Genomic DNA, 13431 nt, shown 5'->3' on the forward strand with positions numbered 1-13431 from the left:
TCTACAATAGTACCAACCATGATCATTCTGTAAGCTTGTACTATGATTCGGAATGGTACATTAGATGGTAGGTGGGGTCTGCCTAGTAGATTCCAATCGAAGGAGATGACTAGGTTGCCTGGAGGTGGGACCGAATAAATGGCCTAATAAGTCTCTGATGAACTTCCTTCCTGCGGTAAAGGAATGGGTAGATTGCCCCCATGTTCATTAGAGTCTGTGTTTATGAAGAGAATTTGAATGGTGTCATTATCATTCTCTTTGGTGACAATCTCATCTAAAGGTGGACCCTCTGAAGGCAAGATTGGGTCGACCGCCGTCTCGACCTGTTGACTTTGGTCCAGTGTGGACTTAGAGAGTTTATCTTCAATGATATGCACTTCGAATGACAAGAAAGGTGTGTCAGTCAGATTTTCAACTAGCGATGGACTCGGCAAGAGTTTCTTGTATCTAGGAGGAAGCCGTAGCGGTGAAGCAGGACGGTTATCCAAGACTCTTTTAGCTTCATCTAGGAAGGGACAATGGTGGAGGGCATGATCGCCTTCACATAGTCTATAAGGAAATTTGGATCTTCCTTTCTACCCATTGACTTCGTTTTCACTAGTTGCCGATGTGCTTTCAACATGATCATCAGCGGTTGAAGACACTGGATTGTGCAAGCAGGGAGACCAGTCCCTCAAGGTCTGTGGGATGCAGGGACAATCTTGATGATAGTGGTCTCCCTTGCAAATGACACATGGAGATTTACATTTGGAAGCTGCAGTGTGTGGATTTTTGCCAGATGATGCACAGTTGCCCCCTTTCGTTGTCGGATTCTTCTTCTTCTTCTCCTTCCCTTTCTTCTTCTTCTCAGTTACTTGGTTTTTAGCATTACTAGCTTCACCAAGCGAAGAGGAAGAAGGAGAGGGAGGAACACATGAAGTAGAAGGTGGGGGAGCAACTTCATCTAGTTGTTGATTTGATTGTTGAGGAATTGCGGTGTTTTGAATGACAGAGGTCGAGAAAAGCCATACGGGCAAGACAATTGTGAGTGTTGTAAGGGACAATGTGGCCATGTGTGGAGCACCAAAATCCCCCCAAGAGGAGAAGGGACTAAGATTTCCCCCAAGGGGAAGTCCTTGATTGGTAGATTCCATTTCTCAACCTAAAGACCAATGAGGGAATAGTGACGTTATTCCAATTAAAATAAATTTTATGACGCTTTGACACAACTTTCTTTTTCAATTTTTAAGAGTCGAGAAAAAGCTAAAGATGACTCTAGTTGCCTTCGATTTTTAATGAGCTTGAAGTGACAAGTGATCAGATGGACCTTTTCTTTTAAGGAGTATGAAAAGGAACGAAAGTGACTACTCTCGAAATCTAGACAGAGGGATTACCAAACCAATCACAAAACTACAGAATACTTTTTATGGTACGGCAGTCAATCTTCCGGAATGTTGTGTTCAGTGCATTGCGATCGATAGGGTGGCAGACACAGCTTCCCAAGGATAAAGGATGTAGCCTATTGTGGTCTCCCAATACATACTCGATGGTACATGGGAGCACAAGTCCGTACTGGAACTTTTCATCTCAAAGAGGAGGAATCACCCAACCTACGATGAAAGCGATAGTTACCAGGCTTTACGACACCGGAATACGTCTCTAGCCTAGACTTCTAAATGTTGTGCGTTAGGTTCCAAAGCGTTTTTATGTTCATTGAAGTTTATTTTACAGTTGATCTTTCTTAAGAAGTTTTCCTTTAAGGTTCACCGCGTGATGTAGATATACAATTCCTAAATATGCAATCTAAGATGATAAACAGTTGTTTACTTTCTTTTTTCAATGAAAATCCTAGCTACTAAGGAAAGAGAAATGAAATTCTTTCAACATAGAGTAGAGAGCACACACTAGATGCACTTTTCCTACATCAACTTCAGCATGTAGTCTTAATGCAAATGCACATGCATGTATTGTTTTTCAGTTTCCTTAATGGGAGAATGAAAAAAAGAAAACAAAGTATAGATCTGAACTATCTTCTTTCAAAGCGACAGTACTAACAATTTTCTCTTCAAAAAACGAAAGGGAGGCTAAGACAACACTTTGTGATTTCGAATTTAAAATTGCTTTCGACACTTGAAATACTTAATGATTCAAATCAAATACAATGGAAAAAGTGTAATCGACTATCTAAAAGAGGAATGCTTTGTGACACTCTTTTTCTTGATTGAAAACAACACTTGTGACACTTTCAAATCAAAAGACGGCAATTTGATTAAGCTACTTTTTGCAAAGGAGAACTGTAAATGATGAAAAACACATTAAAAAAAACATTCACAATTCCTTCTGATGGAGGCTAAATAATGCAAAGGAAGATGGTTTCAACAGAGATATATTGATCACAGACAGCAAAACTATTGAATAAAGCTGAATACAATGAATAAAAAACCAAAATCTAGAGGCAGAAACAATCTTAGTCAATCATCTCACCTGTAACATAGGGAAACAGGGATGCATCTCACCTGCAACACATGGGAGGTGCGATGCATCTAGGTTGCCAAGAAGAGATAGTGCGATGGACCAGGGACGAAACTGCGCTTGGTTTTCACTCACAGTTTGCAGCTAAGTTCAGGGGTTTAAGCTTAGCTAATGATAGTCAGTAAACACAAAGTATATGGGCTGATCTAATGAGGTTATTTGAGCTACCACCAGGGCACTTAGGATGTTTTCAAGCTAGATGTTCAGTTCATAAACCAACCCAGAGATTGACTGAAGAATCGTTGATCTACTTTGCAGTTGCATAGCAAAAGCAATTCGAAGGCTAGCTGGCTTAACTTCAAGCTCCGTCTATGGTTTATAAAGCAAACAATAGTAACAAAAAAAACAAACTATTCACTCCCTAGCGGAGTCGCCATTTTGTTATCGGGAAAACTAGTGTCCATTCAGAGTTGCTAGTCCCACTAAGACAGGTAGCTATCTTAGAAACAAAGAGATTAAATTTACTTGTGTTTTCCTTTATGAGAGATATATGAGAGAGAAGCAGAGAGTACCAACCTCAGTCTTTCGCTAGTCTCCTTGCTTGTTTCCTCTCTCCTTTGATAGAGCTTTCACCACTGCTTTCTCACTTGTCCCGCTTCAAAGAACACCTGTAGAGTCGAGGCAGAAAAATACCATCAAAGCATAGAGATCTATAACCATAAATAATGTAGGATCAAATGTACATTAACCATATAAATGCATACACAAACAAGATTCAGAGATATACAAGCATATGGAGGAAAACTAAAATAACTTTAATGATAGAAGTAGTAGAAGAGAGGATTACAACCAGGTTGTCTGATCCAGCATCATCCTCCCAGCATGAAAGCCCTATTCACCTCATACAAAGCAAGATCACCCAACAATTTCTTCAAAGAGAAACCAACAACACTTCCTTGCAAATTACAAAGTTCCAGCCTCTAGATCTCTTGGATGAGGGATCCATATATAGATGTTTACAGGAGAGTGAGTCAGCTTTTGGGATTTTTATTAGTGTCATTTCACTGATAGTTCTTGGTTCCACTTGGAGATTTCAGATCTCTTACTCATCCCTAGGCGAATTCAGAGAGGCAAGTGTCATATCAATAGTTTCTAGAAGATTCTCTAGGTTTCCACTTAGCACACTGCTTCTGCCATTTTTCTGCTCTTGCTCATTGCACCCTACAGAAGGGATTTCCAGCATGCATTGCACCCCCCGTGTGTAATAGGTGAGATGCATTGCACCCTATGCATGGAGCAGTCTGTATGGTCCAGTTTTGACCAGTTCTGAGTAGCTTTTCATGGAGAACTTCTGGGAGATGATGTAATCAGCTGAACTTGTTCCTTTAGGGTGTGAAACAACAATTTTAGGGGCTTAGAAGCCCTTAATTAATGGACATATGTGATTGGGTTGCAATGCCCAAATATGTCTATAATAGTTAGGGTAGGATTTAATTCTTCAAATATAGTGAATTCCTTCATTTGTGGAAGGAAAACCATTAGACAGAGCATATATGTATTTTCATGTCTTTTCTAAGGGGGAAGAGAGGATTCGAGAGGATTGAAGATGGAACTGTAAGCCTACGAGCAGAGGAGAAAAAACCAAAGGCTCCAATTAAAAGAAACAAACCAGAGAGAGTCAGAGAGCCTCGGATATGTATTTATGTGTATATAGAGAGTTAATTCTGAGTGTGGATGGTGTGATTTAACATACAATGATGATTTCTATTTGAATTAGTGATTTTGTTTAATGTATGCATCTGTGCGGAATTCGGCGAACACAGAGAGGTGAGAAAGACAGAGGGACTGTGTATTTATGTGTTTTCTAGTCATGATGTGCCTTAAACATTTAAATTCTATTTATACGTGTATTGATTGACCTTTGATCACTTAGGGATCAATGGCGATCCACTGATGCATGAGCGAATGTTATATAGAGCTGTCGTGTTTGTATAGACAGAAGTTTGGTGTCAAAACCTGTGTTTTAACATAGAATAACATCGGAGGTGGAAAGCGAAACATTGAAGAAACCCAGAACCATAGAGAATATTGAAGAAAATGGTGAAAAAACACAAGTAAAGAGATGGCGAGGAGTAAAGCATCGGCGCTCAGGAGCTATTAGATCTGTGAGATCAATAGCCCAAATCATATCGCATCGACGGAACCCTTTGGGTGTTATCGAACCCTGACCATCGAGAAGTCCGATTGCGATAATGCGATGCATCGTGGACCATTAGATCGAGAATCTAGATCGACTGTCCAGATGAGATCGGTATTCGCATGTCAGAGAGGTCAAAGAGTGGCTAGAGTGTTATAACAAAGGTCGATACGCCGATAGCGATAAGCGCTAATCGGCGATCGGAGGAATAGGAGGTTGGCGGTCGAAACAGCGGACTTACGATAGACCAAGAGGCGGACCCGATGATCATTATAAGTGAGGCTGATAATATATTTGAAGTCCGGCTATTGTTCCACAGCGGGATTTTCCTTTATTCCTTTGTATTCTTAAATGTGTATGTATGACCCGTGGAAGAGCCGATAGCGATTGCGATAGAGGTACAACTTCGGGAAGTGTGCATAGTCTGTACGAAAGGCGGAAAAAGGTATGGGTTGCATATGTTTTCATTTGTAAAGGGTTTTGGAAGAAAATAGCACCGATAGAGAATTTTATGTGATAAACATATATATTAACCAAGGTTTAAAGAGGTAAGGTTATATATATGTTATTAAGGGTTCTATAAAGGTTGTGAGGTGGTTCCAAGTCCTGATAGGAGGTTTAGGTGGGTTGATTGGTTCCGATATAAAAGGAACCATGAATAAGGGGCCTTAACCAAGTACAGTTGAAGATTTGACTCCTTTGTGAGTCGAATACATTGGACAATTTTGTTTGCATATTTATACATACTGTGGGTATGTGCAGGGGTAACCTTGCATCATTTTTGGTATCAGAGCAGGAAAAAGGAAGAAACTTTCCTGCGAGAAGGATGTTTTGTTTATGAAGTTTATGATTACAAAGGTATGACAGTTGCAGCAGTTGAATGAATGGCAATGTTGGGCACAGGACTACAGCAGTAAGACTATAGAAGAACTTTTGGAAGTTCTTAGAGATTTTAGTAGAACCTCATTCCAGTTGAGGCTTGGAATAGATAGGGATAGAGGAGTCCTCAAGAGAAGTGAGTGGAGCAACCAGAGAGAGAGAGAGAAATAGTGCTCAGTGCAAGTTCTAAGGAAAGAGGACTTGGAGACCAGGCAGAGGAGAAGCTTGGTGAGAAGATCAACTTAGAAGGAAGTTGATTGGTTGCAGGTGTAGAGCTCACGAAGAAGAAAATATGGCTATGGAAAGTCATATAAAAGATTCAGAAGAAGGCTACAAGATGGAGGAGAAGGGTGATCAAAAAATCCATAGGAAAGAGATAAGTCACGCAAAGATTGACAAGAAAATGGCTGAGATAAGAGAAGAACTCGATGTGTTAGTAACATTGTTAGAGGAGAATCAAAGACAAGGTTAGGTCTTCAACAGGAAGCCAGTGAAGTGGCATAAGTTGCAGAGAAGGCCGCAACAAGAACAGGTAAAGTGGTTAATGAAAAACCTCAAAGAAGCATAGGCAGAAATGGAAGTTTCCATTTGTAGACCAGAATAGGGTGAAATGTTGGGTGAAGAGGATAATGAGAGATCAGCTGAAGATCTCATGGACTATTGGCATAGTTCAGAACAATTCGAAGATATGACGACAATGGAAGCAGATGAGGCAATGAAGCCTTGTGATTTTAATTCTCATAGTTTGTGTATGTTTGCAGGATATGCAGAGGATGATGGATAGTCTAGTAAAACTATCACAAACAAGAATGAAGCTCTTGAGGTGAAGTATGATGGAGAATGCCTTCTAGATGAAGAAGGTGTTGATTTATTACAACAGAAAGAGTTCATAGATGAAATTTTGTTTGGTGTGAAACAGTCATATGAGGTTGATATAGACCAAAAGTCTAATGAAAATTCCATAGTGGTAATACAAGGAGGTAAACAAATGAATTTGTTTAATGAAGTTGATGAAAGAACTTTGCAATGTGATAGTGCAGAAAATAGGATAACTCGGGAGGATACCCAGGAAATGAATGAAGCTAAGGATGGAAGTTGTGATGAACTGTTGGAGAGATTTCACACAGAATTATAATTCTTGGAAAGATTGCTCAAGGAACCTGAAGGAGAAATGAAGCTTTCAGAACCTGATAAAGAGGAGATTTTGGTTACTATGCATGATAAGGATGAACCGTCTCTAACGTTTATAGAATTAAGTAAATTTTTAGACTCTTCAGTTAATGATGTGACTGCAAATATGGAAGACAACATTAATAAATATGATGTTGAAATCAGAGAAATTGAGTAGAGGTTATTTGAAGGTGAGATGAAAGATCAGGAACAATAAGGAAGTTGTGTCCTCAGAGACATGAAGGAGACAGAAGTATTAATCCAACAAGATGAAGATGAAAGAAACTAGGAATTTAAAAGATATGATCAACAACATGAGGATGAATTTGAGGAAGGCATTAGATTACAGGAGTATAGAAAATGGTAGCAGAATGAAGAACAAGAGATTATTCAGGCAGTGCAAAGAATGACAAGTGAAGACCAAAGATACAGATGGAGACCGAAGAAAAGGGTTAAGTCGAAGCTATTGCAACAGAGGTGGAATGGTAAGCTGATAAACAAGTTCAGGGAACTTGAACAAATTCATATTAATGTATTAGAGAAGGAGAGACTCAGAGAAATGGAGTCACAACAAGAAGAATCTGTTGAAATCTAGAAAATCTATGATGGAGGATTGGTGCTTGAAGCATCAGAAGAAGATGAAAGGTATTGTATTTTGAAAACTGAAAGTTGTTGTGTGTTTGCAGGTTATGTAAACTTGAGGGAAAACAAGCAGTTGTTGGAAACTTTTATATTAACAGGTGAAGGGATGACTACTCATAGTCATATGCAGAATAAGGAGAAAAGTTATAGTCAAGTGAAGGAAGATGTCCAGTTAGATGACATCCAAAGGATAAGTCAAAAAGAGGATGACAAAGGAATTATTGAGATCAAAGGAATGTTTGGAAAGGAAGAGATCCATTCATATGAACATAGAACAAAGAGTTTTTCTCAAGAAAACTGATGATGCTAATACAAACCAATTATAGAATCTTATGAAGACCTTGGTGTCTCATAGTTTTAAAACTAATATTTTGTGTGTAAATGCAAGATACACTGAAGTAAGAAATTGTTTAAGGTAGTCACAAGAGAAAGGAAAAGCAAAGATATGATTTTTCAGAAGTTAGAAGAAGGGAATTCACATAATCTTGTGATGCAGAGGAAAGAGTAGTTGTTAAACATAGTTGTAGTGAATTATGCAGATATTGAACAACTATTGAGGAATGAATCCAAAGGGGAATAGCTACTGAAGGTTGATATAGAAGAATTTGTAGATATTAAATAGTTATTGAAGATTATTGACCTTGAAGAAAACTAGAGTAAATAAGGACTAAAGATAGATGTTGCAAATAATGAAGATTATGTAAAGCTTTTGGGAGAAATTCCAAATGAGATGGAAGATTTGTGGCATGAGTCAACTCTTTTGAAGAGGAGGCAAGGAAACCAAGGAATAAGTGATTAGATTTTACAACCAGAACTGAATAAGAATGAAGAAGTTGTCATGGATGATAAATATGGAAAAGAAGTTGTCAGAATTGTTGGAATAATGAGGAAGCAAGGTAAAGTATTTGTGTTTAATGAATTGCTTGAATCTAATGAATATTTATATGCAAGAACAAGATAATGTGAAGTCAATTTGAACCAAGGAGCCGATTCTAAAGATAAGATCAAATTAATGAAGGGTGAGATCAGAATGTCTCAGAAAGATGGAATGATGTTGAATCTGCGGTATGGAATTGTTGGACTAGAGATGGGTTCAAGAGATGATAGTAGCAAGATTACTATTGTACCACAAAGAGCTATTGATGAAGAAGAGGCTAAATATGACATTTCAGAAAATCATGATGCCATGATCCTTAAGGGTGCAGAAATTAAGTTACTAGAAGAAGAGGTATTCCAAGTACCTAAGCAAGTAGAAAGAATTCTTAGTTTTCAGAAAAATTGTGGAGTTGCAGGTATACTAGGAATTGAAGTAAGAAATAATGAAGCCATGAATGAGAAACTAGAAGAAGAAACTAGAATTGTTGCAGGGGATCAATAGAGAAGGTATTGGCACAGGGGTTATGATGTTCTTATACAAGAACATATCTAGTTGCAGGAGGATAGTACTCATCATCTGAGAAGTGAAGTGAACAAAGAAATTGATGAGTTGTGGGAACTCATATAACAACATTCTAATAAAATATATAAAGGACAAAAGAAGGAAGGAAGATTGGCTGGAAAGAATGGAACAGGTGAAGGTAATGGTAAACTGCTAATTAAGGTGGAGAAGTCTAGTGATGGTGAGTAGAAAGTAGTAAGATATATGGAAAAGATAGCAGTAGACAGTGAGAGCATAGCTAATGGGGCATTGCAGCATAAAATATGGAGACATAGATAACAACAAACAACAACAGCAGTAACCAAGGACAGACTACCAAACCAAGTATGTGATCCAGGAGGACACAGATTAGAAGCACATGACCAGGAGATCATGATTATTTTTAACCTTGGGAGTCTAATGCAGGAGCATCTAGACCTAGCTAGCAACGTGATGGTGTGGTCACATGTTGTGGCTAATGAAAGTTTGGAAGAAGAATTGGTTGTTTAATTTGTATTAATTTCAAATAAATGTAAGTAGTTAATGGTTGCCTAATTCTGAACAGAATTGGGAATAATTGGCAAATGATCCTCCCTGCATGGAGATCAAGCCAAGCAGTTGGAATGATTAGTTAGGGTAGGATTTAATTCTTCAAATATAGTGAATTCCTTCATTTGTGGAAGGAAAACCATTAGACAGAGCATATATGTATGTTCATGTCTTTTCTGAGGGGGAATAGAGGATTGGAGAGTATTGAAGATGGAACTGTAATCCTACGGGCAGAGGAGAAAAAAACCAAAGGCTCCAATTAAAAGAAACAGACCAGAGAGAGTCGGAGAGGCTTAGATATGTATTTATGTGTATATAGAGAGTTAATTCTGAGTGTGGATGGTGTGATTTAACATGCAATGATGACTTCTATTTGAATTAGTGATTTTGTTTAATGTATGCATCTGTGTGGAATTCAGCAAACACAGAGAGGCGAGAAAGATAGAGGGATTGTGTCTTTATGTGTTTTCTAATCATGTTGTGCCTTAAACATTTAAATTATGTTTATACGTGTATTGATCAACCTTTGATCACTTAGGGATCAATGGTGATCCACTGATGCATGAGCGAATGTTATATAGAGCTATCCTCTTTGTATAGATAGAAGTTGGGTGTCAAAAGTTGTGTTTTAAAACAGAATAGCATCGAAGGCGGAAAGCGAAACATTGAAGAAACCTGAAACCACTGAGAATATTGAAGAAAATGCTGAAAAAACACAAGTAAAGAGATGGCAAGGAGTAAAGCATCAACGCTCAGTAGTCATTAGATCTGTGAGATCAACGATCCAGATCATATCGCATCGGCGAAACCCTTTGGGTGTTATCGGACCCTGACCATCGAGAATTGCAATTGCGATAATGCGATGCATCGTGGACCATCAGATTGAGAATCCAGATCGACGGTCCAGATGATATCGGTGATCGCATGTCGAAGAGGTCAAAGAGTGGCTACAGTGTTATAACGAAGGGCGATACGCCGATAGCAATAAGCACTAATCGGCGATCAGACGAATCGAAGGTCGGCAGTCGGAACAGCGGACTTGTAATAGACCAAGAGGCAGACCCGATGATCATTATAGGTGCGGCTGATAATATTTGAAGTCTGGCTATTGTTCCAGAGTGGGATTTTCCTTTATTCCTTTGTATTCTAAAATGTGTATGTATGACCCGTGGAAGAGCCGATAGCAATTGCGATAGAGGTACATCTTCGAGAAGTGTGCAGAGTCCGTACGAAAGGCAGAAAAAGGTATGGGTTGCATATGTTTTCCTTTGTAAAGGGTTTTGGAAGAAAATAGCGCCGATAGAGCATTTTATGCGATAAACATATATATTAACCAAGGTTTAAAGAGGGAAGGTTATATATATGTGATTAAGGGTTCTATAAAGGTTGTGAGGTGGTTCCAAGACCTGATAGGAGGTTTAGGCGAGGTGATTGGTTCCGATATAAAAGGAACTATGAATAAGGGGCCTTAACTAAGTATAGTTGAAGATTTGATTCCTTTGTGAGTCAAATACTTGGTACGGTTTTGTTTATGCATATTTATACATACTGTGGGTATGTGCGAGGGTAACCTTGCATCACAACTCATTTTCTTTGGGATAAGAACTTGAATCAACATGTATTTCACCACTCAGTATATATTTTTCACCAGTAAAATATATAGGCTTATGGTTCAATACATTGAATTCTAATGAAGACATTCCAAAGAAAATGTACGAGTTCAAGAAATGAAGCATGTGCACACGAGAAGCTTCTAAGCAGATTTGCTACCATCCTTTCTCAATCATCAAATTCATTGGTTCTTTGTTTGGTTGTACGATGTAAGAAGCCAAAGGATGAGTAGACATAATACGCAACCAATAGCCTTTTTGGATAAACATTATCTCTGAATGATAAGAAACACCAACATTGACATCAATAACCTTTCTCTCCCAACACTAGTGATCATCCCAATATAACAAATCAGGTGGAGGTCCATGTTTTACCTCAAGACGCAATGCACCAGGTAGGACTTTCTCAAATATGAAGTCACTACTCTCATTTGTTAAACTTAAAGAGTTAAGCTTCTCTGAACCCAAAGTTCAACAACCAGAGAAGTAAGTGATATAGAAACCGAGGAGTCACATCCTTCCTTGCATATCACCGATCCATGGATATCAACAAGGGCCTTTATAAATTCAATGCCAAACATTGGTCTAGTTATTATCACATCAATATGTGATGGTGAAAATTGAAGACCAGAATCACGTTCTATTGTTGTGGTCAATGGGGATATTCGATATTAACATGGTTGAACCTCAAAGTAGAAGTTTCCCATATCATCAATCCTCTTTAGTTGAGGCTTAACATTGTCTGGCCCATGTGTCAAGCCAACTTGACGCTTGCCATAATAGCCATTTGTCACTAATTTTAGGGAACCACAAATATTATAATGTCTTTCTCTATCGTTGGGATTGAAGCCATGTTTGGTACAACCATGAAATTCTCCAAACTACTAAACTCAAAGTGATCCTTCTCAGCCTTGATTGTGCAGCATGTTGATGTTGCATGATCAAGTTTGTAATATCCCTAGACATATGTTGTATCTCTTTCTCATCCATCAACTAATATCTTAACACCTTCAAAATGGACTCCTTCAGAAGTCACCACAAGTCCTCCAGCTGAGAAACCTGTGACTTGAAATGGCTGAGATATATTAACATGATTGTGCTCAACAAGAACCTCTATAGATGGAAGTGAAACATCAAATATTGTATTCTCACCTTTGTAGAATGGAAACAACCTTTATTTTCCACATGGAATAAAATTAAAAGCAAATTTCCCATATGCATCAGATATTGCATGACAAAGCACTTGATTTGGCCAAGGAGCTTCTTTGAGGGCACTTCACCTCATGGACATCATCTGAATAAAGGTATACATGAAAACCTAAAATAGGGTTACACTGAGAAAAAACTAAGCCATCCATATCACAACTTGGGACATAAAAGATGTCATCTACTATCAGATTTCCAAAGCCCAACTCCATCTCTGGAGAGCCTCTTTGGAAAATTGTTGAGAGAACATGACAATCACATATTCAAAAGAGAATATTATAGAAAATATACTCTATAAAACTCAATCATTGTACCTCATGCGTAGTGCCATCCTATCTAGGATCGACATTAGGTATGACCTTATATCTTCTTCCTATGTTTAACAATTGGCTCACAGAGCCCTCTCTTTCCACTTCTTCACGTTTGATTTCATGGAGGGCTACTGTGTCCTCTGGACATGCATCCTTAAGGAATATCCAAACTTATTATGTGTATCAAATGAAGGCAAAGAGAGAAAAATAGCATGGCCTTTCCTTTTTGAAAACAAATGTAGTGGGATTTGATATGACCTGATATTTGTATATTGCTCGAGGATTGATGAAGTTTATGTATTCATGATGGGAAGCAACCAACCTATATTTCCTTGGAGTAATATTTGTAAATGTGTAACTACCTCTCTGCGACATAAACACAGTATTAATGACATCATTGCTGGTGGAAATGAGTTCAACGTTCACATTGGCACGACCTCCATTTATATTTGGACAACTTTCTACTCCAACATCCCCCATCACTCTCCCAGAATTAGTGAACCCAATGAAGTGAAAATTGATGTCTTCATGGCCATTGCAACCATTGTGATCCACAGATACATATTCACCCATTTAAGATATATTCACAAAGTCAGGGAATATGAATATTTCTGATGTAGCTTTTCCACTCGATAATCTTAACATCAAATTTCAAATTGTTTAGTTCATCTTCACATCAAATCTGAAATTGTCTCATTCATCTTCAGAGAGCTCTTGAAACAATTTTTCAGAATTGTATCGAATCTGCACAAATATATTATGTTAGCCTCCTGTTGCAATAGGTGTTCATCTTTCATGATTGATAGTTGAAAGTGCCAAATATGTCATACTTTGCATGCTGCAATGCTCCATATTTCCAAAAGAGGCCAAAGAAGAGGCCATGAAAGTGTGCCAGTCTAAATGCCACTGTCGTATTCCAATTTTGATGAGTTATTCCTTTTTGAAGAATTTTCTATTAAGGGAAGGCCAAACAGCTTAATCCTGGCTTCCCTAGGTTTC

The 13431-nt window shown here is 38.3% G+C and overlaps 1 pseudogene; it reads right to left on the reverse strand.

Moving 5' to 3' along the window:
• LOC149234120 (uncharacterized) overlaps nucleotides 1-13005 on the reverse strand; it is a 32010-nt pseudogene extending 19005 nt beyond the window's left edge.
• Between the last annotated feature and the right edge of the window lie 426 nt (nucleotides 13006-13431).

Source organism: Pinus tabuliformis, chromosome 8 (assembly GCF_031772625.1).
Source record: "Pinus tabuliformis cultivar Carrire ecotype Pingquan chromosome 8, CPIR1, whole genome shotgun sequence".
Taxonomy (NCBI): Eukaryota; Viridiplantae; Streptophyta; class Pinopsida; order Pinales; family Pinaceae; genus Pinus; species Pinus tabuliformis.